Source organism: Castor canadensis, chromosome 10 (assembly GCF_047511655.1).
Source record: "Castor canadensis chromosome 10, mCasCan1.hap1v2, whole genome shotgun sequence".
Lineage (NCBI taxonomy): Eukaryota > Metazoa > Chordata > Mammalia > Rodentia > Castoridae > Castor > Castor canadensis.
In genome coordinates this window covers 72,159,602-72,183,153 of record NC_133395.1, presented here as the reverse complement: position 1 = coordinate 72,183,153, position 23,552 = coordinate 72,159,602, and the positions used below count along the sequence as shown (strand labels likewise).

The 23,552-nt window shown below is 36.1% G+C and overlaps 1 protein-coding gene and 1 long non-coding RNA gene across 2 annotated transcripts in view; one reads left to right on the top strand and one right to left on the bottom strand.

The window, feature by feature from the left end:
* Positions 1-23,552, bottom strand: part of Stard13 (StAR related lipid transfer domain containing 13) — a 528,094-nt gene that overhangs the window by 501,176 nt on the left and 3,366 nt on the right. The gene's annotated exons all lie outside the window — the stretch shown is intronic.
* Positions 20,034-23,552, top strand: part of LOC141411479 (uncharacterized) — a 103,113-nt gene continuing 99,594 nt past the window's right edge. The window contains exon 1 of the long non-coding RNA XR_012436262.1: positions 20,034-20,267. This is a non-coding gene — a long non-coding RNA (uncharacterized lncRNA). The remainder of the gene's footprint in view (positions 20,268-23,552) is intronic.

The window sequence follows — 23,552 nt, the reverse complement described above, 5'->3', positions numbered from 1 at the left end:
AATGAAACCCCAGCAGCACAGCAACTAAGAGATAGCATAGATAAATGGGACCTCATAAAGCTAAAAAGCTTCTATTCATCAAAAGAAATGGTCTCTAAACTGAAGAGAACACCCACAGAGTGGGAGAAAATATTTGCCAACTATACATCAGACAAAGGACTGATAACCAGAATATATAGGGAACTTAAAAAACTAAATTCTCCCAAAACTAATGAACCAATAAAGAAATGGGCCAGTGAACTAAACAGAACTTTCTCAAAAGAAGAATTCAAATGGCCAAAAAACACATGAAAAAATGCTCACCATCTCTAGCAATAAAGGAAATGCAAATTAAAACCACACTAAGATTCCACCTCACCCCTGTTAGAATAGCCATTATTAGCAACACCACCAACAACAGGTGTTGGTGAGGATGCGGGGAAAAAGGAACCCTCTTACACTGTTGGTGGGAATGTAAACTAGTACAACCACTCTGGAAAAAAATTTGGAGGCTACTTAAAAAGCTAGACATTGATCTACCATTTGATCCAGCAATACCACTTTTGGGGATATACCCAAAAGACTGTGACACAGGTTACTCCAGAGGCACCTGCACACCCATGTTTATTGCGGCACTATTCACAAATGCCAAGTTATGGAAACAGCCAAGATGCCCCACCACTGACGAATGGATTAAGAAAATGTGATATCTATACACAATGGAATTTTATGCAGCCATGAAGAAGAACGAAATGTTATCATTAGCTGGTGAATGGATGGAATTGGAGAACATCATTCTGAGTGAGGTTAGCCTGGCCCAAAAGACCAAAAATCATATGTTCTCCCTCATATGTGGACATTAGATCAAGGGCAAACACAACAAGGGGATTGGACTTTGAGCACATGATAAAAGCGAGAGCACACAAGGAAGGGGTGAGGATAGGTAAGACACCTAAAAAATTAGCTAGCATTTGTTGCCCTTAACGCAGAGAAACTAAAGCAGATACCTTAAAGCAACTGAGGCCAATAGGAAAAGGGGACCAGGAACTAGAGAAAAGGTTAGATCAAAAAGAATTAACCTAGAAGGTAACACCCACACACAGGAAATCAATGTGAGTCAATGCCCTGTATAGCTATCCTTATCTCAACCAGCAAAAACCCTTGTTCCTTCCTATTATGGCTTGTACTCTCTCTACAACAAAATTAGAAATAAGGGCAAAATAGTTTCTGCTGGGTATTGAGGGCGGGGGAGGGGGGAGTGCGTGGTAAGGGAGGGGGTCGGGGCAGGGCGGAGAAATGAACCAAGCCTTGGATGCACATATGAATAATAAAAGAAAAATGAAAAAAAAAAAAAAAGAATTAACCTAGAAGGTAACACCCACGCACAGGAAATCAATGTGAGTCAATGCCCTGTATAACTATCCTTATCTCAACCAGCAAAAACCCTTGTTCCTTCCTATTATGGCTTATACTTTCTCTACAACAAAATTAGAAATAAGGCCAAAATAGTTTCTGCTGGGTAATGAGGGGTTGGGGGGCAGAGGGAGGGGGTGGAGTGGGTGGTAAGGGAGGGGGTGGGGGCAGAGGGGAGAAATGACCCAAGCCTTGTATGCACATATAATATAATAAAAGAAAAAGAAAAGATTTTCTTTTGCAATAAAGATAAGACACAGCCCATGAGAGCTCTCATTTCCCAGCTTTGAAGTCACATGCATGTTCGATGTTTTTTAAAAAATTGCATTTTGATCGACAGTAACTATTCCAATATCCTTGCCAATGGGTGCGAGGAGGTGTTAAGCTATCATATTCTCACAGAATTCAAAACAGTGAAGTGGAACTTGTGTTTTTAAAAAACTAAAATGTGTCTTAGAATATGTTTTTTTTATTGATTAATTTAAAGAAAACTTTGAAAGAGTATATGTCACAGGAAAATGAAAAAATAGTAGAAAATTAATGATAGTAAAGAAAATACTTCACACAAGGTGGGTTCTCATTTTGTGTTTAATAATTGTGTAGGGAAGTTTGTGGCCTACCTGAAATAAAAAACGAAAAGTTTAAAGTGTCCCTTTAAGGGAATTTTTCACCAGTTCCAAAAATTAATTTAAAATATATCTTCATTTCACAGATATTGGACCAGACCCTTCTTAACTTTGATGTCTATAGTTCTAAAAGGAATCTTGCTTATGTCTTCTTGAGAGGATTCAGTCTCATGTAAAAGGATTTGATCTCTTTGAAAATAAGGTAAAATCACACAGTGTTCAAAATATATTCCTTTTTATCTACATCTCAAAACATTTTACTTCAAAAATATTTATCTCAGTTATTCTAGTAATTCCTACAATTTTCTTCATTTTGGAAAGAGAATGAATTCAATATTTATAGCAAAGAAACGGGGTCCTATGATGCATTTTTGCCAGTTGTACCTTGTCCTGGTGAGAAACTAGTAGCTCACGTCAACAAAGATCATTTAGCAGCCCCCTCCCATCCCTGCCTCTTCACTATTTCAAATAAATTACTCAATCTTAATCATGGGCTGATGAAACTGTTTGAATATTTACCTAAAATATACATATATTTTTAAAATTAAAATTTTAATTGACATAATATTTGTACATATTAATTGGGACTATTACCATAATTTGATATATGTATTCAAAATACAATAATCAAATCAGGGTAATTAGTATTTCCATTTTCTCAAGTTCTCATCATTTTTATATGTTGGGAAACTTCTAGTATTTTAGAAGTATGTCACAAATTGTTGAACACTATAGTAACCCTACTGTGCTATACAATACTAATACCTTCTTCCTTCTATCTAACTAGATTTGGTATCCATTATCTGTACTCTCTTTATACTTCCTCAACTACACCCTACTCTTTGCTGGCACCTTAGTTTCCTTCCCTGTCTATTGAACAGATCCATGGAGTGGTCCGTGGGGCTATAAAACCATCAAAGAGCAACTGGGTCAGTCCCTTCAACTTATAAGCAAGAAAACCAAACCTTAGAAAAGTCATAGCTAGTAAGTGAGCCATCTGTGTATCATTGCAGGGTTTTTTTTAGTTATTGGAATGAAATTTGGGCCTAGTTTGATCAATTTTTCTAGAATCCAGATAATCTAGATTCTACATAATTAACAAAATTTTAGTTATTGTATTTTATTTGAGGGTTTTGGCATAGGTCACCTAATATATATATGGCATATTTACCAGTACATTTTTGGTTGTTGTCTGAAATACATAGTTATTCAGCTGAAATGTCCTTCTTTTAACTTTTCACAACTTCTGCTTTTCATCTTTAGATTTAAGTGCAGTTATGATCTTGCACGGCCTTCATGGGCAACCTTTCCCCTCCCATCTCCTCCAGTTACATTCCGTCATGTCATCTTCTGCATTTCATTAGAGACACGTAATATAATTTTTAATTACATGTTTGCAATTTACTTGTTTATCATTTCTCTGGATACACTAGAATGTAAATACCTAAATTTTTGTCAGCATGAAGGGATCTTATAAGCAATTGTTCACTGTTGTACATCTAGTCTTAAGTCAGAATATGAAACACAGTATGTTCAAAATAAATATTGGTTTGATGGACAGCTTGTTCCAAAATCTGCCTATTTTTCCTTTCATCCATCTAACCATCTCTTAGTATTATATGTTTTGAATCTTAAATATCTCCCAAAGGCTCATGTGTTGAAGACTTAGTCCCCAATGCAACAGTGTTCAGAGGCAGGGCTTTTGGGAGACAACTGGATCATATAAGCTCTACCCTCATGAAAGGATTAATTCATTTGGATTCATAGGCTAATGGGTTTTTTGGGGAGGGGCTTTTTTATAAGAGTGAGCTAGCTCTCTTTTGCTTCCTAGCCACCACAAGTAGAGTAGCTTTCTTCCATCACATGCTCCCACCATGATATACTGCCTTGCCACAGACCTAAAAACAATTAGGCCAAGCAACCATGGACTAAAACTTCTGAAACTATGAAAGCCCAAGCAAACCTTTTTTTCATTTAAGTTGATTTCTCTCAGATATTTTGTCACAGACAGAAAGCTGCCTACCACATTTACTTTTCTTCTAGACATCTTAAAACACTTTAAAACACAGCAGAGGGCTTGGTAACTTAGCTTTTTTTTTTATTGTTTTATTATTCATATGTGCATGAAATGCTTGGGTTATTTCTCCCCCCTGCCCTCACCCCCTCCCTTACCACCCACTCCACCCCCTCCTTGTACCCTCCATCCCCTCAATACCCAGCAGAAACTATTTTGCCCTCATCTCTAATTTTGTTGAAGAGAGAGTATAAGCAATAATAGGAAGGAACAAGGGTTTTTGCTAGTTGAGATAAGGATAGCTATACAGGGAGTTGACTCACATTAATTTCCTGTGTGTGTGTGTTACCTTCTAGGTTAATTCTTTTTGATCTAACCTTTTCTCTAGCTCCTGGTCCCCTTTTCCTATTGGCCTCAGTTGCTTTTAAGGTATCTGCTTTAGTTTCTCTCCGTTAAGGGCAACAAATGCTAGCTAATTTTTTAGGTGTCTTACCTATCCTCACACCTCCCTTATGTGTTCTCATTTTTATCATGTGCTCAAAGACCAATCCCCTTGTTGTGTTTGCCCTTGATCTAATGTCCACATATGAGGGAGAACATACGATTTTTGGTCTTTTGGGCCAGGCTAACCTCACTCAGAATGATGTTCTCCAATTCCATCCATTCACCGGCGAATGATAACATTTCGTTCTTCTTCATGGCTGCATAAAATTCCATTGTGTATAGATACCACATTTTCTTGATCCATTCATCAGTGGTTGGGCACCTTGGCTGTTTCCATAACTTGACATTTGTGAATAGTGCCGCAATAAACATGGGTGTGCAGGTGCCTCTGGAGTAACCTGTGTCACAGTCTTTTGGGTATATCCCCAAAAGTAGTATTGCTGGATCAAATGGAAGATCAATGTTTAGCTTTTTAAGTAGCCTCCAAATTTTTTTCCAGAGTGGTTGTACTAATTTACATTCCCACCAGCAGTGTAAGAGGATCCCTTTTTCCCCACATTCTCACTGACACCTGTTGGTGGTGGTGTTGCTAATGATGGCTATTCTAACAGGGGTGAGGTGGAATCTTAGTGTGGTTTTAATTTGCATTTCCTTTATTGCTAGAGATGGTGAGCATTTTTTCATGTGTTTTTTTGGCCATTTGAATTCTTCTTTTGAGAAAGTTCTGTTTAGTTCACTGGCCCATTTCTTTATTGGTTCATTAGTTTTGGGAGAATTTAGTTTTTTAAGTTCCCTATATATTCTGGTTATCAGTCCTTTGTCTGATGTATAGTTGGCAAATATTTTCTCCCACTCTGTGGGTGTTCTCTTCAGTTTAGAGACCATTTCTTTTGATGAATAGAAGCTTTTTAGCTTTATGAGGTCCCATTTATCTATGCTATCTCTTAGTTGCTGTGCTGCTGGGGTTTCATTAAGAAAGTTCTTACCTATATCTACTAACTCCAGAGTATTTCCTACTCTTTCCTGTACCAACTTTAGAGTTTGGGGTCTGATATTAAGATCCTTGATCCATTTTGAGTTAATCTTGGTATAGGGTGATATACATGGTTCTAGTTTCAGTTTTTTGCAGACTGCTAACCAGTTTTCCCAGCAGTTTTTGTTGAAGAGGCTGCTATTTCTCCATCGTATATTTTTAGCTCCTTTGTCAAAGACAAGTTGGTTATAGTTGTGTGGCTACATATCTGGGTCCTCTATTCTGTTCCACTGGTCTTCATGTCTGTTTTTGTGCCAGTACCATGCTGTTTTTATTGTTATTGCCTTGTAATATAGTTTGAAGTCAGGTATTGTGATACCTCCTGCATTGTTCTTTTGACTGAGTATTGCCTTGGCTATTCGTGGCCTCTTGTGTTTCCATATAAATTTAACAGTAGATTTTTCAATCTCTTTAATGAATGTCATTGGAATTTTGATGGGAATTGCATTAAACATGTAGATTACTTTTGGGAGTATGGACATTTTTACTATGTTGATTCTACCAATCCATGAGCATGGGAGATCTCTCCACTTTCTATAGTCTTCCTCAATCTCTTTCTTTAGAAGTGTGTAGTTTTCCTTGTAGAGGTCATTCACATCTTTTGTCAGGTTTACACCTAGGTTTTTGATTTTTTTTTGAGACTATCATAAATGGAATTGTTTTCATACATTCTTTTTCAGTTTGCTCATTGTTAGTCTATAGAAATGATAGCGATTTTTCTATGTTGATTTTATATCCTGCTACCTTGCTGTAGCTATTGATGATATCTAGAAGCTTCTGAGTAGAGTTTTTTGGGTCTTTAAGGTATAGGATCATGTCATCTGCAAATAGGGATTTTGACAGTTTCTTTACCTAGCTGTATTCCTTTTATTCCTTCTACTGGTAACTTAGCTTTAAATGAATAAAAGATTGACCTTGGTAGTCAAAGAGGTAACAAATGAAACCTATGTCTCATGCAAATTTGAAGTAAACTCAAGGCATTCAAGTGCCACAAGTGGCTTTGACATTAAAATATTTAACTAGAAGTAATTAAAGAAAAAATAAATCCCTCCTAATTAGTGAAAAGCAAGAAATAATAGTCATGAAATACAGTTGCCTAGAATTTTATTGTTGTCACAGTACTTTTCAATCCTTTGTAACATTTTACCCTGGAAATTTCATGCTTCTTTTTTTCCCAGTTCATAGTCACTTCAGTGTCAGATCCAGAGACTTACATTAACAGTTTTCAGCAGGAGATAAAGTGTGGCAAACTACCCAGTTTGATTTGCCAGAAAACACTTTCTATTTGGCTCTATACCTAAGTGTGTGGTGAATCCAAATTTTATGAAATTGCTTCTAGTGTCATAAGCTCTTTCATTCTCTAGTTTAGAGAGCTCTGAGGGTTGAATTCTTAGACTAAGCTTTATTCTAAAGAATAACTTATGTAAAAATAAAATTCAGTAATTGTTGTTGCCAGAGTAAGACAGGAGAAGCAGTATCACAGATGGAGGTGTGGTAGGCCTTGAATGTATGCATCCTTTCAAAATTCTTGTGTTGGAACTTAATTACCAAGGAGATGATTTTGAGGGGTAGACATCTCTTGGGCTCGTTAATGAATAAGTCCCTTTTCAAAAAGATTAGAGTGGGTTGGGGAACTCTTTTTATGCACTTGTGCCAGGTGAGGACACAGTGTTAGTCTCTTTCTGAAGGGGCCAGCTTAGAAGAGAATAGCCCTCACCAACACTGCCTCTAAAATTTGGAAAAATAAAGTTCTGTTGTTTATACATAGCCCAGCCAGTAGTACTTTGCTATGGTGGCACAGATGGACTAAGCAAGGTAGATTATACCAGGGATAATTTTTAACTTATTTCCAAAAATATTGACTCTTATCACAAGGGTTTACTTGTCTGAACAGCTTCCTTAGTGTTTCCTAAAAAGCTAGGAAAGAAACAAGACAGTATTTTTGAGTGATGATAGAGATATGTTCTTAATAACAAATTAGAATCCTTTTTTTTCAGTGCTGTAACACTTGAGCAACAGTCGCAGCTCTCCCAGCCTTACTCCTAATGACAAAATGTGATTCTTTCCTTTTGGGTGTATATGAAAGTCTCACAATTGCTACTATCTCAAACCTTTCCCCTACTCAATAAAAAATGAAAATTTATACACCCTAGGACTTGTGAATATCCAAAAAAGGAAAATGTTGCTTTTTGTAGCTTCTTTGATGTGCTAAGCATCCCCAAACTAGAATGACCATAATTCCAGGTAGGAAGGGATAGTCCCATTTCACACCTCTAATATGTGATAATTTATACTTGCTTTCCTTAAGAGTATCTAATATGGATAATAAATTATGTTGTCTGGTCACTCTAACAATAGTTTATTAAACTTTGACACTTTGGGGTAAAGAAATATGTCTTTTTAATACAGTTCTGCAAAACCTAACATCATTTCTAACATGAAATATCTGTGGCAGTTTAAAGATGGATACAAATTCCTTTTCATTATTCTCATTTAGAGGTGGGTCTCGTTTTGCTTTTTGTGTGTGTGTGTGTGTGTGTATGGTAGTGGGGTTTGAATTCAGGGCCTTACTTGCTGGGCAGCCACTCTTCCACTTGAGCCATATCCAGAGTAGTTTTTGCTTTAGTTTGTTTTTAGATAGGGTCTCATGTTTTGGCTTGGAGTTGTCTTTAGACACATGACTATCTTCCTATACCTTCCCCTTCTGACTATCTGGGATTACAGGCATGAGCTCCATGCCTAGTCTTGCTAACATTTTTGCCTCATCTGGTCTTGCACCATGATCCTCCATTCTTTGCCTCCCTAGTAGCTGGGATTACAGCATGTGTTAGCACACCTGACCCAACAGTATCTCCTATTTAATGGCTCTATCATTATATCTTTAATTTTTTGATACATCACAATGATTAGAACATAGAATAGAGTATTTCATGAAAAAGAATAAAATACTAGGAATAAAGTTAAACAAAGTAGCAAAAGACATGTATAGTAAAAACTATTAAATACCTCTAAAAGAAATTAAAGAAGACCTAAGTAAATGGAGAAATAGCCCATGTTTGTGGGTGAGAAGATTTAGTTATTGTTAGCATGACAATACTCCTAAAATTGATACAAACATTTTTTTGTAATCCCTATAAAACTCTGAGTTATCTATTTTGCAGAAATTTAGAGACACATCCTAAAATTCATAGGGAAATGCAAATGACTCAGAATAGTCAAAATAGTCTTGAAGAGAAAAAAGTGACAGAATTTGAACTTCCTGATTTCAAAACTTATTACAAAACTCTAGTTATCATAACACTGTGGAACTGACCTAAGGTAGACGTAAAAACTGATGGGATACAACTGAGAGTCAGACATAAATATCAATGGTCAATTATTTTTGACAAGGGCACCAAGATAATTCAATGGAAAGAATCTTTTCAACAAATGGTGGCGAGGCAAAGTCATATCATACACAAAAGTGAACTCAAAGTGGGTCAGACACCTAAATGTAAAAGCTAAAATATGACTTTCTGCAAAAACAGAGGAGGAAATCTTTGTGGCTTTGTATTAGCCATAGTTGCTTAGATATGACATCAAAAACACAGCAAGCAAAAAATAGATAAGATGCACTTTATCAAAATTAAAAACCTTCTGTCCTACAGAGCACACTACCAAATAGTACAGAGGACGTGAAGGTGTCTGTAGTTATCAAAGTAGAAGTTATCAAAGTGAAAAGATAAAACATAAAATCGGGAAAATATTTCCAAGTCACATATCTGATAAGGACTAACATTGAGAATATACAATGAATTCTTAAAACTCAACAATAAAGAAATAAATAACCCAATTTAAAAACAGGCAAAGCGTTTGAATAATTATGTATCTAAAGAAGACATACAAACCACCAAAATACATATGTAAAGAGGCCCAACAGCACTAGTCTTCAGGGAAATGCAAATCAAAACCACAATGACATACCGCTTCACAGCCACTAGAATGGCTTTAATCAGAACGACAGACAATAAAGAGTTGATAAGCATGTGGAGAAATTGGAATCCTCATGTGGGTGGGGTAGTAAAATGGTATAGCCACCTTGAACAAACATGAAATTACCATATGACCCAGCGATTCCATTTCTGATTATATAGAGAAGTAAAAACATGTGTATATGTATGTACACATATACATATACACATGTTTATATATACATGAATATATATATACACATATTCACAATGGTGTCAAAATGGAAACAATGGTCCATCATTTGATGAATTGATAAAGAAAATGTGACATATGTGGATATATATCCTTAGAGGGGAATTATTATTCATCCATGAGAAGAAACAACATTCTGATTACATGCTACTACGTGGATAAAACTTGAAACAATTGCACAATGGGAAAGATGACAGACACAAAAAGCTACACATTGTGTGATTCTATTTTTATGAGATGTGTGTTATAGACAAACCTGCAGAAACAGAAGGTAGATTAACTGCTGTCAGGAGTTTGGGAAAAGAGAACTGGGAGTGCTTGTAAATGGGATGTGGTATTTCATTGGGGGATGGGAAAATGTTCTGGGTTAGATATGGGATGATTCAACAACATTGGGAATTGAACCACTGAACTATATACTTTAAAGGAGTGAATTTTATGGAATATGAGTCATGTCTCAAAAAAACCAACATAAAGTGTTGGAATATAATTTATTAAAAATTAAAACAGGTAAATTTCTGTGAACTATTTTGCCATGGTGGAAAAGATGTTAGGTTATTTTATTATTTTACCCTGACTAGTCAGAAGTAGCAGGTTTTGCAATACTTTTGCCTGAATGCTGCCTTCCACTAAGTCTTCTGTAGTGGATTGGCTGGAAGGAGGCTTTTATTGAAAAACTCATACTCAGATTTTGTTGCTTCTTATCTTACCTCCCCAGTGCCTGGTCCTGTGACCCTTGACAAGCCATACCTCACTCATGACTCATTTCTCTTTGTGAAAGGGATAGCTTGCCCTGTGCCTTGTCATCTGGAGGAATGCTGAGAACAAGGTACAGAAAATAACTGCATGGCCTTTTACAATTCTGAATGCTTTAGAAATATAAGTTAATAACAGGAATCCTTCTTTCTTTTAATTGACTTTAGTGGGATAAATAGGCCTAATCTATAAATTAAATGTTATTTTTCTAGTAAATGTGCATAAACAACAATAATTGAATTTTTTTAAATGGCATGAGCCAAAATTCTAGCTAAGTCTTATGGAACTGAAAAAAGGATAGTTCCCTTATAAGAAAAATATACTTATTGATAAGAATTGATAGTATTTTTTCCATGACCAATTCTAATACCCAAGAAGGCCTATCAACGTATTACTTTCAAAATTTAATGATGTGTAAATCCATAATAAATGGAGACCTTATAAATCCTCCCAGCCCATCTCAGCCCCAATCTCTCTACGTAGGAGCAATCACTCCCTTATTTCGGCTCTTCTTGTGCAAAGTTCTTATCAGGCAGCTGAGAATCTTTATTTCTTCTATTTTTTCACAACTTTGGGGGAATAGAGGCTGCACCTTTTTCACCTTTGAGTCCCTACCATTATGAACAGTACCTGGAACATAATGAATGAGTAAATGAATGAATCCACAAGCATGAATTATTGATAAATTTCTATAATGAGCCTAGGAAAGCAACAGCCAGAAGGAGGTTCTGGGATTGGTTCCCAGGACTTGAAATTCTGAGAGAAATGCTGCTGCTAACCCACTGAGACATTTGCAAGGATATTCTTGAGGTTTTTTTTTTTTTTTAAATGCTGGCTACTTTGCTCTCTGCTGCCAGGAATTCAATGGCATCAATACTCGGGAACTAAATGTGACATTTGTTGTCCATCTATTATAATATTATCAGGTAAAGTGTCTCAGAAAAAAACATAAAAAGGAATAAATATTACAAAAACTATTTTTAAAGCATGGTTATAAAAATAATATTAATATGTTTTAGAAAATTTGTGAATTATTAAAAAAAGCCTTATGATAATTGCGATATAATAAAAATTGCCTAACATTTATTAAGTACTTAGTACAAATTGAGAACTAAGTACTTCACAGATTTATTTATTTATTCTTAAGCCTTATGAAATAGACAATACAATTATCTCCATTAGATAGATAGGTGAACTAAGCATTAGAGACTTAAATAGTTGGTTATTCCACCATCCTACTGTTGCATAGCTAGTAAGTGGGATTTGATCTCAGAATAAGGAATAAAGGCTCAAATCTTTACCGTTGAAATAATCTCTTAAGTAGTAAATTCTTTTTCCTTTTGATAGCTTTGTCTTTGTACAGATTCATAAATTGGTATTATACTACTTATACTAAAAAACAAAAGAATATGCTTGAAGCGAGAACCATATTAGAAGCAGAGGTTCATAGCATAAAAGAATTAAAGCAATTTGCCTTCTACTCTTGGTCTGTACTGGCCACACTCCTGCTTCTCTCTAACATCTTTCCCCTACTCCTCATCTCACTTTCTGGTTTGATTTTTTTTCTCCATAGTAATTATCACTGTGTATTCTGATTGTCTCAGTCCATTTTGTGTTGCTATAGCAGAAGACCTGAGACTGGGTGATTGATAAAGAAAGGAGGTTTTTTTCTGGTTCACAGTTCTGGAGTCTGGGAAAGTCAACAGTATGACACCAACAAGGGTCTTGTGCTGCTTCAACCATGGCAGAACATAGAAGGGAAAGTGGTATACGCAGAAGAGGCAAAACAAGAGGAGTGGGCATGCTTTATAACAGCCCATGCTTACTGATTCAGACTGATAAGAGAAAGAATGGTCTTACTCCTGTGAGATGGAGTTTATGGGACCTCCCTCTTAAAGGTCCCACCACCTCTCAATATTCTTGCATTGGTGACAAAGCCTCACATGAGTTCTGGTGTGGAAAAACTATATTAAGTGGTAGCACTAATAGTTTGTTTTGTTTATTTATTAATTGCTGGTCTCCTTTCAACTCTGCCAGAATCTAAACTCTGATTTGATATAGTGTGTTTTTCCCTGAGTTAGACCCAGTGCTAGAAATAGACCCTGGAAATAGTAGCTGCTCAAAAACTACTTGTGGAAGGAAAGGAGGGAGAGAGAGAATGAAAGAAAAAAGAGCAGAAGAAACAGGAATACCAATTTAAAAATGACATCCTAAAAATGATCAGCTAAAACTCTCATAAGGTTTTTTTTTTTACAACTTTTGACATATTAAAGTAAACTTCTAGCTTGCAAACATTTTTATAAGTTAAAAATCTGGAAATTTCCAGTAAAAATTGGGTTGTGCTCTTCTCCCAATCAGTTCTGATTTAAGTAGGTCTAGGCTCCCATACCATGTTAGTCTCAAAATCCCAAAGACTAGCTCTGTGGTAGAGCACTTGCCTAGTATATGTAAGCCTTGGGGTTTGATCCCTACTACCTGTCCCCAAAAATTAGTTTTGTTGGATGCAATTGAAATTTGGAAATGCTAAGTGAAATTAGTAGGTCTGCAATTTGGGGGACAGCTTTTTAAAAAAATTATCTTTCAGATGTTTTTAGTTAGTTCCAGCTGTTTTTCCTTCACTAGAAAAATGACATTCTGGGCTACCCAATTCAAACTCAGTCTCTCTTTTATCTTCCTCCCTAGCTACACCATGTATGATAAAGTTCAAACTTTAAATTACAAGCTGGGAAACCATGCTCTATAACCAAAATAAAATATTTAAATCTTGATTACTCAGTCTTAAATCATATGTAATATGGCTTCACAGGCTAATCTTTGATAACAATCTTCAGTAAATTCCAGTGAGGTTAATGTTATGTTTGAACAGAGAGTTTAAAAAGTTGAAAGGTCCTCAGACAAACTCTGAGAAAGGAGAATGGAGGATGTGTGTGTGTGTGTATGTGTGTTGTGGGTGTGGCCAGGTCAGCCAAACTATGTCTTCCTAGCTCTTCCCAGTCAGGCTTCCACCCACGTAGAGCCATGGTTTGTATTTTAGCTGATATGTACTTATGCAGTTTTTCTTAGCCAAATCCATACTTCTTTATGTCAATGACACTAAACAAGGTCTTGTATGTTTGGTTTTTTAAAAATAGGTGATAATTTATAGTCTCTCAGTCTTCAAAAAGAGATTTCAAAGTTGAAACTTCTCGAATTGTTAAAATTTTTCCAATTGTTAAAACCTCTTTAATTCTAATAATTCCACAGTAGTGGAAAAGATCCCAAAGCTTACAGTTAGCTTGACTTATGTGCCTTCTGCCTTCACGGGTATAAACGCTTGGTACTGTGTAGTTGTTTTCTTTAATAAGCTGGCACCTGGTGGTGCTTTTTAAGGAAGTACGACACTAAATAAGTATTTTATTTGTGTTTTACAGTTTTTGATGGTGCTGCCTCCTTGGTAGACTTGCCAAATACAGCAAAGAAAAATGTAGGCTACCCACTTAAAGTTGAATTTCAGATAAACAAGTAATTCATAAAACTATTTAACTGTGTATCCTGTACCGTATCTGGCAACCTTGTTCCTTGGATTTCTTCTAGTAAGGCTACTCAAAAAGTAGGATCTCTTAATTAGTATCATGAATTAATAAAAATAGAATAATCTATTCGTGAGTGCAGAGAGCCTGGCTGAAATGCCAGTTCGTGTGATGGAGTTAGAACTTGATGACATAGAGAGACCTGAATTGGAGACCAGACTGTAATGTTAGGAATAGGAGGGTAGTCTCTCAACTGTAATTTCCTTTGAAAGCAGACATTGATAATGTTAACCTTCCTTGGTGATCAACCTAAAAGTAAGGTTTGTAAGGGCAGCAAAAGGGAGAGGAAATAAGAGGGCAAGGCAAATTCTGACACATATTAAATTTTGTATGAAAAGTGGGTGGGTAAGGACTCTACTATGGAGTACATGTATGTAGGGGAGGGCAAAGGATATGGAGAGAGTGACAGAGTGGGGCTGTGACCGCCCACCCAGGAAAAAAAACTGATTATATTCTGATATACATACAAGCACCCAAATGTCTCATCATTACAGTAATTATTTCTTGCTCAACTCCAAAACTATATATCAGAGTTTCCCAATCAGTTTAGAATCTTTACAATTTTGTTATTTGATTACATTTTGTTAATTTAATTATATAGAATCTTTATGTTTTTGTTAATTTAATTATTTCTTAATTTGATACTCTATGCTATAAATAAAAATGAAATTAAAATTTGCTTTATTTTGAAAATTTTGTAATTGAAAGATCATAAATATTGGCAAAATATTGGATATGCTAATATTTTTTCTTAAACAGCCTTGACCAGAGAGGAGCTTGGAAGCCTGAGTGGAGCATATGGCTGGTCAAGGACACAGGATGCCCCTGATTTCCTCTGTAACCTCAGCAAATAAAGTACCTTTGTCATATCTTCGTATCTTCCCCATTTTCATAAGCTTCTGTTAAGTGTGTATTGCAGACTTCCATCCAGCCCAGAATTAGCAGGTTAGCCTTTATTGAGGATGTAATAGAAGATGATAGAATGCCTGTTCATAGGACTTCATCATCTATTGAGAAAAACCTTCCCTCTTTATGAGGCTTTACTCCTAGACTTGTAGCTACATTCTGAACAGTCAAGGAAGCAGAATCTGTGGGAGCAGGAGGTACAACATGTTCTTTAGCTCCTCTGTAATTGCCTGAAAAGGAGAGATCAAAATGGGCTCAAAGAGTTTTGAAAGCTCATGTCATACTCATTAATCTGAAAACTGCCATCGCTTCATTACTCCAATGGTTAAGGAGTCAAAAGTTTCCCAAAGAGAAGACACAAAAAGTGAATGGAAATCCCCTCCCCAAAATATTAGGTGTCAATAGCATCAAACAATCATACAAATTAAAACGAGGCACTGTTTTCTGTATAAACTTAGCAATGTTATGAGAACATATCAGACCAAGTGTTGGTGAGAATTAGGTGAGGTGATGCAATCTTCCTACAAAGTAATTTTATAATAACAATATTGTTTTCAATGGTAGAAATCTTAGAACTATTTTAGATAAATGGTCCAAGATATTTTATGACTAAAAATTTGACAGCAGTACTTTAAAAAATAGAAGTGCTGAAAGAAAACTAAATGCTTAGCTGCTAGAGTATCATTAGTGTATTTTGTACATACACAAAATTAAACAATATGCAGCCAATAAAACAATATTATAATCAAATTTTTAAAATTTGGGGAAATGCCTTTGTTATATATTTAACTAATGAAGAGAAATAAAATTGTATTTAGTTTAGGATCAATTACATCAAACAGTAGAAAAAGAACTGTAAAGAAACATATGAAATGTTAAAAGAGGTTATCTAAAAGTCAGTCTGATTATAAGTCATTTTCACTTTAGTTTAACTTTTTTCTTAACTCTTTTCTATATTGTCCACATGTTCCACAAGAGTCAGGAAAATAGATTATGTAGTAAGTGGTCAAGTGGATGCCCAGAGCATGAAAGAGGAAGACAGGCAGGTTCTCTGATCTGATCTGGATCTTCCCAGAGTTCAAAGTCTTTTCCAATAGGGAAACCAGAGATCCCTGCTTCCAAATTCACTTAAATGAGGATTCACTTCTGCTTTACTCCCTTTCATCTAATGCTTGCAGCATCTAGCCCTCCTCCAATTTGAGCAATGACAAAGTCTGACTTCAACACTCTAAATAGAAACTAGCGACTTACAGGAACAAGGCAAGTACCAAATGCTTCCTCCATGGAAGGAAGGAATGAGATTTGGGTTGTACAAACAGAAGTGGGCATTAATTTCTGTTTTGTCCCAGTCCCAGGAATTTTCATGACACAAGCAATCACATGTCCTTTTCAGCTGATAGGACCTGAGGGGAGAAACTTCTGGGTGTTGAACTGATAGTAATTTCCATTCCACTGTCTTTTTCATCAAGTGAAACTACCATTGGAAGTTCTTTTTACCTCACCCATTTCCTTTTTGTGGCCCATTATCACAAATGCAATAATATGCTAAATAAGATTTAGTAGAAGACTCATTCAATGTATTTTTACAGTGGTTGAGTTTTTGGTGTCATAGTGAGAAAGAACAAATCAATAGCATGGTTTCTGCATCAGTGGTACGTTTCATTTGAAGTTTTCCCTGAAAAAGTGTGGAACTGCATTGTCTTTAGTTTTGGTGAGAATTCCCTTATGCACATTCATAGACTTTTACATGTGCTGGAACTTAATAATGCTTTTTTTTTACTTTGAAGAAATCCAACAGACTCAGATTTAAGTCCTGGTTCCAACATGTGTTCTTGTCTCAGTTTGGAACAATTTAGTTGTCTGTTTGAACTTCAGTTATCAAAAAAAAAAAAATTGACTGTTATTCATCTTACTTATCCTGACCAAAAGGATATATAGTGGGGCAGTGTGTGATAAACATTTTATAAACTATGTTGTGAATGTCACAATTTTGAGAATAAAAGAGGGAGATAGAGTGCCTGTTTATTGGGGCCACCATTTCAAGCATCCAACGATAGAACCTAGATTCCTCAAAGGAATCTGCTTCTTCTTCTTTTTTTTTTTAGGAATCTGCTTCTTAAGGAAAGTTCTTGGTCATGTTTTACCTAGTATTTCCTTATTGGGTGACATTGGAATTGGAGAATACCAGACTTCTTGACATTTTAGGCAATTTATATAAATTGTCAAAGGAACAGCTCTGTGACACTTTCCATTTTTCAAGGAGCATATAGTCAAAAAAACGTAAAGAACTTTTGACCTAATGCTGCAAAACATGTAAGAGGCAACCAAGTTGAAGATAAAAAATAAGAAGATGCAATGCCCTAATACTTAATCTTGTTATGGTCAAGAATTAATTATCACTCTTTTACTTCTTAGTAAGAAATAAGGCCCTTTCAGTTATCTTTTTTGACCAGCAGATAAATGAAAGCAATATTTTATTCCACCAGCATCCTTGTCCTGCCAATTATTTTGTACTGCTTAATTTTGATGGGAAGGCAATGCCTAATAAGATTATTTCCGAAAATGGTGTAATTACTACCTTGGGTATTTTTTTTCTTATAGGAGAAAATGCTTCTCTATTTTGATTTTCCAATTTTTCTTTCCATAATGAGGCTAGCTAATGTTGTTTAACTAACTGAAGGCATCCTGGCTTCTAGGGGCAGCCATTAAAATAGGACTGATCTCAAATGAGAGAAAAGGGTACCATTAAGCTAAAAATAAAATGAATTCCAAGCTCTGACTCTTTGCAGGGATCTCTCAGGTGTCATAATTTTGGTTAATGAGAGTCCCAAGAGGTAAATCATAAATCAATGTCACTCAGCTCGTTCAGCATAAGTTGTTGGACTAAATGTATCAGTGGGCCCTTCAGCTGACCATAGGGACCTGGAATTAACCAAGGCATAAAATGACCTCTGATGGTCAGTTGAAGGGAGAGAGGCTGCAACTGAAATGAGACCAGACTACGTGGTAAGATGGACAGGTTCTTTGGTCCCCAGAGATTGAGACAAAATTTCTGGGCAGAACATACCACAGCTTCTTAATCTCTGAATGGAGGGACATTTGAAGACTGCCCCCATGGATCTCAGGAGAAATGGCAATGCTTCTCTGAATTCACCTTGTGTTACTGTTTTAACGTTCTTAATAAATTGACCAGACTTACTATACAGAATCACAGCATGATGGGCTGGAAGTGACCTTAGACATCATTTTAGTCTAGAAAGATGATTCCTTAGTAATATTAATACAATACTCTGGTTAAGACCAGACTGTAGCCAGATTGCAAGGGCTCAAATGACAGTTCCATTCCTTCACCTCTCTTTACTGTAGTGTCCTCTGTCAAATAGTAAGAGTTGAAGTATCTACAGCCTGGTGTTGTGAAGATTAGATTACCTAATAAATTTAAAGTGCTTAGAGTATCTGGTAAATAAAGTGCTGTATAATGTTTATTCTTATTGTTACAGGATTTCACAAAGCATTGCATAATATTAATAAGATGGCTTTAAAACGTGGTTAAATTATTAACCACAGAAGAACATGTAGGTATTTGAAAAGTGGTAAATCATGTATTTGGACAACATCTGTTCAGTCTACAGAGTGCTTTGTGAACATTCTTAGATCATTTGCACTTAGTAGAAGTTAACTCTTCCCTTCACGACATTTGGCCCAGAATTTGGGTGCTGAAATTCATCCATTTCTTCATCCATTCAACACCTTATCAAACACCAAGTATGTGTGAGACACTGCTCCATGTTGTGGGGAAAAGGCAGTGAACAAAAGGATTGAAAAATTCCTGCTGTGACTCTTATATCCAGCAAGGTTGTTAAACTACTTTCTTTTTTTTTTTAATGAAAGTGAGACTTGGGGAATTCCCAACCAATTTCCCAGAGCCACGTGACTAGTTCCAGGTCCTCTATCACAACAAATTTTAAACATTCTTCTTAACCATGCAGTTCTAAGAATGTCCAAAAGATGTATTTGCCTGTCAAATGAAAGTGTACGGAAACAGTGAGGTCACATAAATGCACCAGCTGTTCCATCTGACTGAATCATGTGTGTACCAGAGCCTTGGATGCACCTCCCATCTCCTCTTCCCAGTCTGGTCACAGTCCACACTTGGGCCTTCCTTTCTACCTCCGTTTAACAGGCTTCTGAAAGTTAGGGTGGTGAGTGAGGACAACAGTAATGATAAGGAAAAGAAGGTTTTGACAATGGAAGTATTATTAAGGGAGAGATAGATTTATCTTGACAATTTGTGCATCACAACCCACATTCGGTATGCTCTTTACCTGTTGGAATAAAATGCCTATGTGGTTTTGATCTCTTTGCCAGACTGTCCATGTTGTATCCTGAGGTGTTCAGAAAAATTTGCTTTGCTCTCTCAGAACATATGCACTCAGTTGATTTTAAAATTTGCATTCACTTTACTATTCATATAGAAGTGTATGAGAAAGTGTGTAAATAGGCAGTTACACAGGTCATTTTAGATATGTTGTGTGTGTACATGTGTCCATGGACCTTCCAGTGTTTGCATTTCTTCATTCCTAAGACACCAACCTGTGTGAGATGCACTATGAAATGATGTATCAATAAGAAAGAAAAGGAGTTCTCCATTGTAAGGTGTATCCCTATTTCAGAGGTATGAAAATGCGGGAAGAGCCTGAAAACCCTTTATTGGTTAAAAATGTTTTTCATATGATTCATTGTAAAATTATTCTTTTTAACTGATGTTGAATAATTGTTCTCCTGAAACTTTGAGCTTGAGTGTTTCAGATATCCATAAAACAATGGAGCCTGAGGAAAAAGTGAAATGTTAAAACCAGGTCCTGAGGATTTAAAAAAAAAGGTTTTGTAAGGATTTATTTTAGTATAACAGAATAAAGTATGGAGATACAGGGGGGAGAGAAACATTTCCTGACCACCACACAGGAAATGGAAGCAAAGACTCCCTGTGGTTTTTTTATTTATTCAAGTCACAAGCTGAAATATTTATAGATGAAAGAATGAGATCTTGGATTTACTTCTTAAGAAATCTGGTGGTGGGTGGGGTGGGAGAGTGTGGGTGAGACTGATAGGAGATGGAAGTTGTTCAAGCTGGATCGCAGTTATATGAGTGCTATTATTTTCTTAAAAGTCCGGGAAAAGTAGAATTTCTGTCTATTTAGTAGTGACAGAATTTTCAGGAATGAGATTGGGCCCTTATGTGTCTAGGGGATTTCTCTATTACCAAGATGGTATGTTCCAGATGGAGACTAAAGAAAGTGTTTCCTGAGACTGTGAATGCAGAGGTAAGTGAAAGGTCATGTCCACTGCTAGTCCTTCATCTTTCTTCTGAATATCTTATTTTGTTGAAGCTGCCTGGGTTCTACCCATTATCACAGGGGTAGTTGGCTAGTCCTTTTAATTGGATCTAACCCCGAAGATCATGGGCTACTTTACACCATTGTTTGCTTAGCCTAATGAATATAGAAGGTTGAACCAGAAAAAAATCAAAAACAACATGCTGTTTTTATTACTCTGGCTCTGAAGTATAATTTGAAGTCAGTTATGGCGACATCTCTAGCATTGTTCTTTTTATACAGCATTGCTTTGGCTATTTGGGGTCTTTTGTGTTTCCCAGTGAATTTCAGGATTGATTTTTCTATTTCTATAAAAATGGCATTGGAATTTTGATGAGGAATGCACTGAACCTGTAGATTGCTTTTGGAAGTATAGGTATTTTCACAATTTTAATTCTGCCAATCCATCTTTTGGTGTCTTCTTTAATTTCTTTCTTCAAGTTTTTATAGTGTTTATTGTAGAGGTCTTCCACTTCCTTAGTTAGGTTTATTCCTAGGTGTTTATTGTTTTTGAGGCTATTGGGAGTGAGATTGTCTTCCTGATTTCTTTCTCAGCCTGTTAATTATTGGTATATAGAACAGCTACTAATTTCTTATGCTATTTTGTATTCTGCTACTCTGCCAAAGTGTTTATCAAATTTAAAATCTTGGGGGGAACTAGAGATCATCATGTGAAGTAAAATAACCCAGACTGAGAAAGACAAACATCACATGTTCTCTTTCATACGGACAATCTAGACCTTTAATAATGAATGACAGGAATGCAAAACGGGGACTGTTTGGAAGTGGCACCAGCAGAAGGGGGGGAGGGCACAAGGAGGAGATGAGGGGGTGAATATGATCAAAGTATGTTATACACATGTTTGAAAGTAGAAAAATGAAACCTGTTAAAATTGCTCAAAGTGTGAGGGCAGGGGAATCAGCAACAACAGCAATTAAAGTTTTCATTGAATGGTCTACTTATGATTATAAGCTAAGAAGCTGGTTAATTCTCACAATAACCCTGATGGGTAATGTTATATTATCTTTATTTTACAGGAGGGGAAACAGACTAAGTGCAGAACAGACTAAGTGCAGACTAAGTTACAGAAGGGGAAACAGACTGAGAAGGGAAAACAGACTAAGTGCATTTCCCCAAATCAGCATGAAGCAGGGCTAGATATCAACCTAAGCCTGCATTGCCTTCTTTCTAGTCATTGCAGATGAACAGCAATGGAAACCATGTCCTGCTGTGAATCACTCTCAGAAAAGGACCAAGGACTAAGCCTCCAGCAAATAGGCAGCAGATGCAGAAGGGCAAAGAAGGAATACAGACAGGAAATGAATGAACTCTTGCAGAAACAAATCAAAAAGGAACGCAGAAACCTCTACTCAGTAGATAAACCGTTCTAGCAGTTGGGACAGGCCAAAGAGGATGGTTTCCATTCCCTCCTGAGTCTTTAAACTGTATCAGAATGTGCTCATGTCTTCTCAAGCCTCTGAACTTGACTCATGTGAAGCCCACCATCTTTGGGAGCTCAGATGGCCTTCTGGGCTTCCATAGTTTGTTCACTGTAACTGGTATTTTGCCCATGCTCTCTGCAATAATACGAGGAATATTTTTTACATTGTCCTTTCCCTGAAGGGCCTGACTGTGTAACCATACTTTCGTATAAAATATAATCATTATTCTTTTCACTTGTACAGATTCGAAGATTGTTTTTGCTCTGGCTAGCCAACTAATACTCTCCTGTCCATATTTATCCACAAATACCTCAGCAATATTTAATAAAAAGAACTTTTGGAGTGGGAAGTCTTGAAGTTATCATCTAGATTGGCTGACATTTGAGCTTTAGGTTTCTGAGGGTAGCTGAAGGATGACATGTACTCAGAAGCCATGAAACTTACATGAGCATGGGGCTGTGACACAGGCTATAGCTAGCATGAGATTTGGCATACGGCATATCCTATCTTACATTCCTCCTCTACATTTCTAATAATGTCACCAAAGATCACATCAGACTTCATGGGAATTTTGTAAATTCTTCACGATATCTTTGGAGACAAGTTGAAGAAAGGGACTAAGCTAATTCAATTGGCAGATTAATAACTGGTCATATGAAAATACTTAGAGGATGTCACCAAAGGTCACATTGCCTTCTTTGTCTATAGCACAGGGAATTTCCTATCAACTAAAATACTAAAGTCTTATTTCACAAGCAAAAATTCTTCCAACAAGTAATTTTGCATTTATGCTGGTGGACTAAAGTAAATAATCTTATATTTATCGCCATTACTGCTCATTATTCAAACCTGCTATGACACATAAATGTATTATCCTTTTTGGCTTTGCATCCAGGAACTGCTTTATTTCTACTTATTTTAATTTTTTTGGTGTATTGCCGGATATTTAATACAGATTCTCAAGAACAGGACTATTCTACTATTGAACCCCACTTCTAGCCGATAGGAATTTATTAAAAATTCATTTACCCATGACACTGATAGAAGTGTTTACTAGAGCAGGACTAAGAAAAAAGTTTTGTTGTGAGTCATCTCTCTTCTCCAAGTTGGTAGTATACACCCTCTAAATATGTTCGTTCAAACAGTTCACTAATTTGGTCAGACTCAGTTTGACTAAAAACAATTTCAAGAAGATAATGATCTATTTAGAAGGGAATAGTGCCAATCAATGTCTTTTCAAAGTTGGTCATTTTTGTTTAGTAAGACAAAATTGCCACCAATTTTGTACCTTATATTTGTTGTTCATTCTCTGCTTTTTCTTAATAGTTTGGTTTTTTTATTTCTAGCCAGTTACTCTATCAAATTTTGCCTGTCATGATAGAATAGTTGAAACAACCTAACTGCTTAGCCATTAACTTAGAAGAATGCAGATGACTAACAATTTTGATGGGTTGCTTGAAAAAATTATGTTAGTTTCCATGGAGTAAGTAAAAGATCACATGTATCCATCAGAAAAACATTGCTTGACACTACTTGAATGGGAATCTGTGTAAAAAATATCGGTTTTGGTTTGTACTTTTTATTTTCCCATAATGATTGTGTGTCATTTAAAACACCTAATATAACACATAAATCACAATTGTAGCCAATTGTTCAGCCGCTGCCTTAGCTCTAAATAGTTATCCCATATTGGAGATCCTTAGCTTATCCCCTAAGCAATTCCTTGGTTGTTCAAAGTTTTCATAGTACAGAAAGAATAATTGAAGAAGAATGCAATATATATAATGTAAA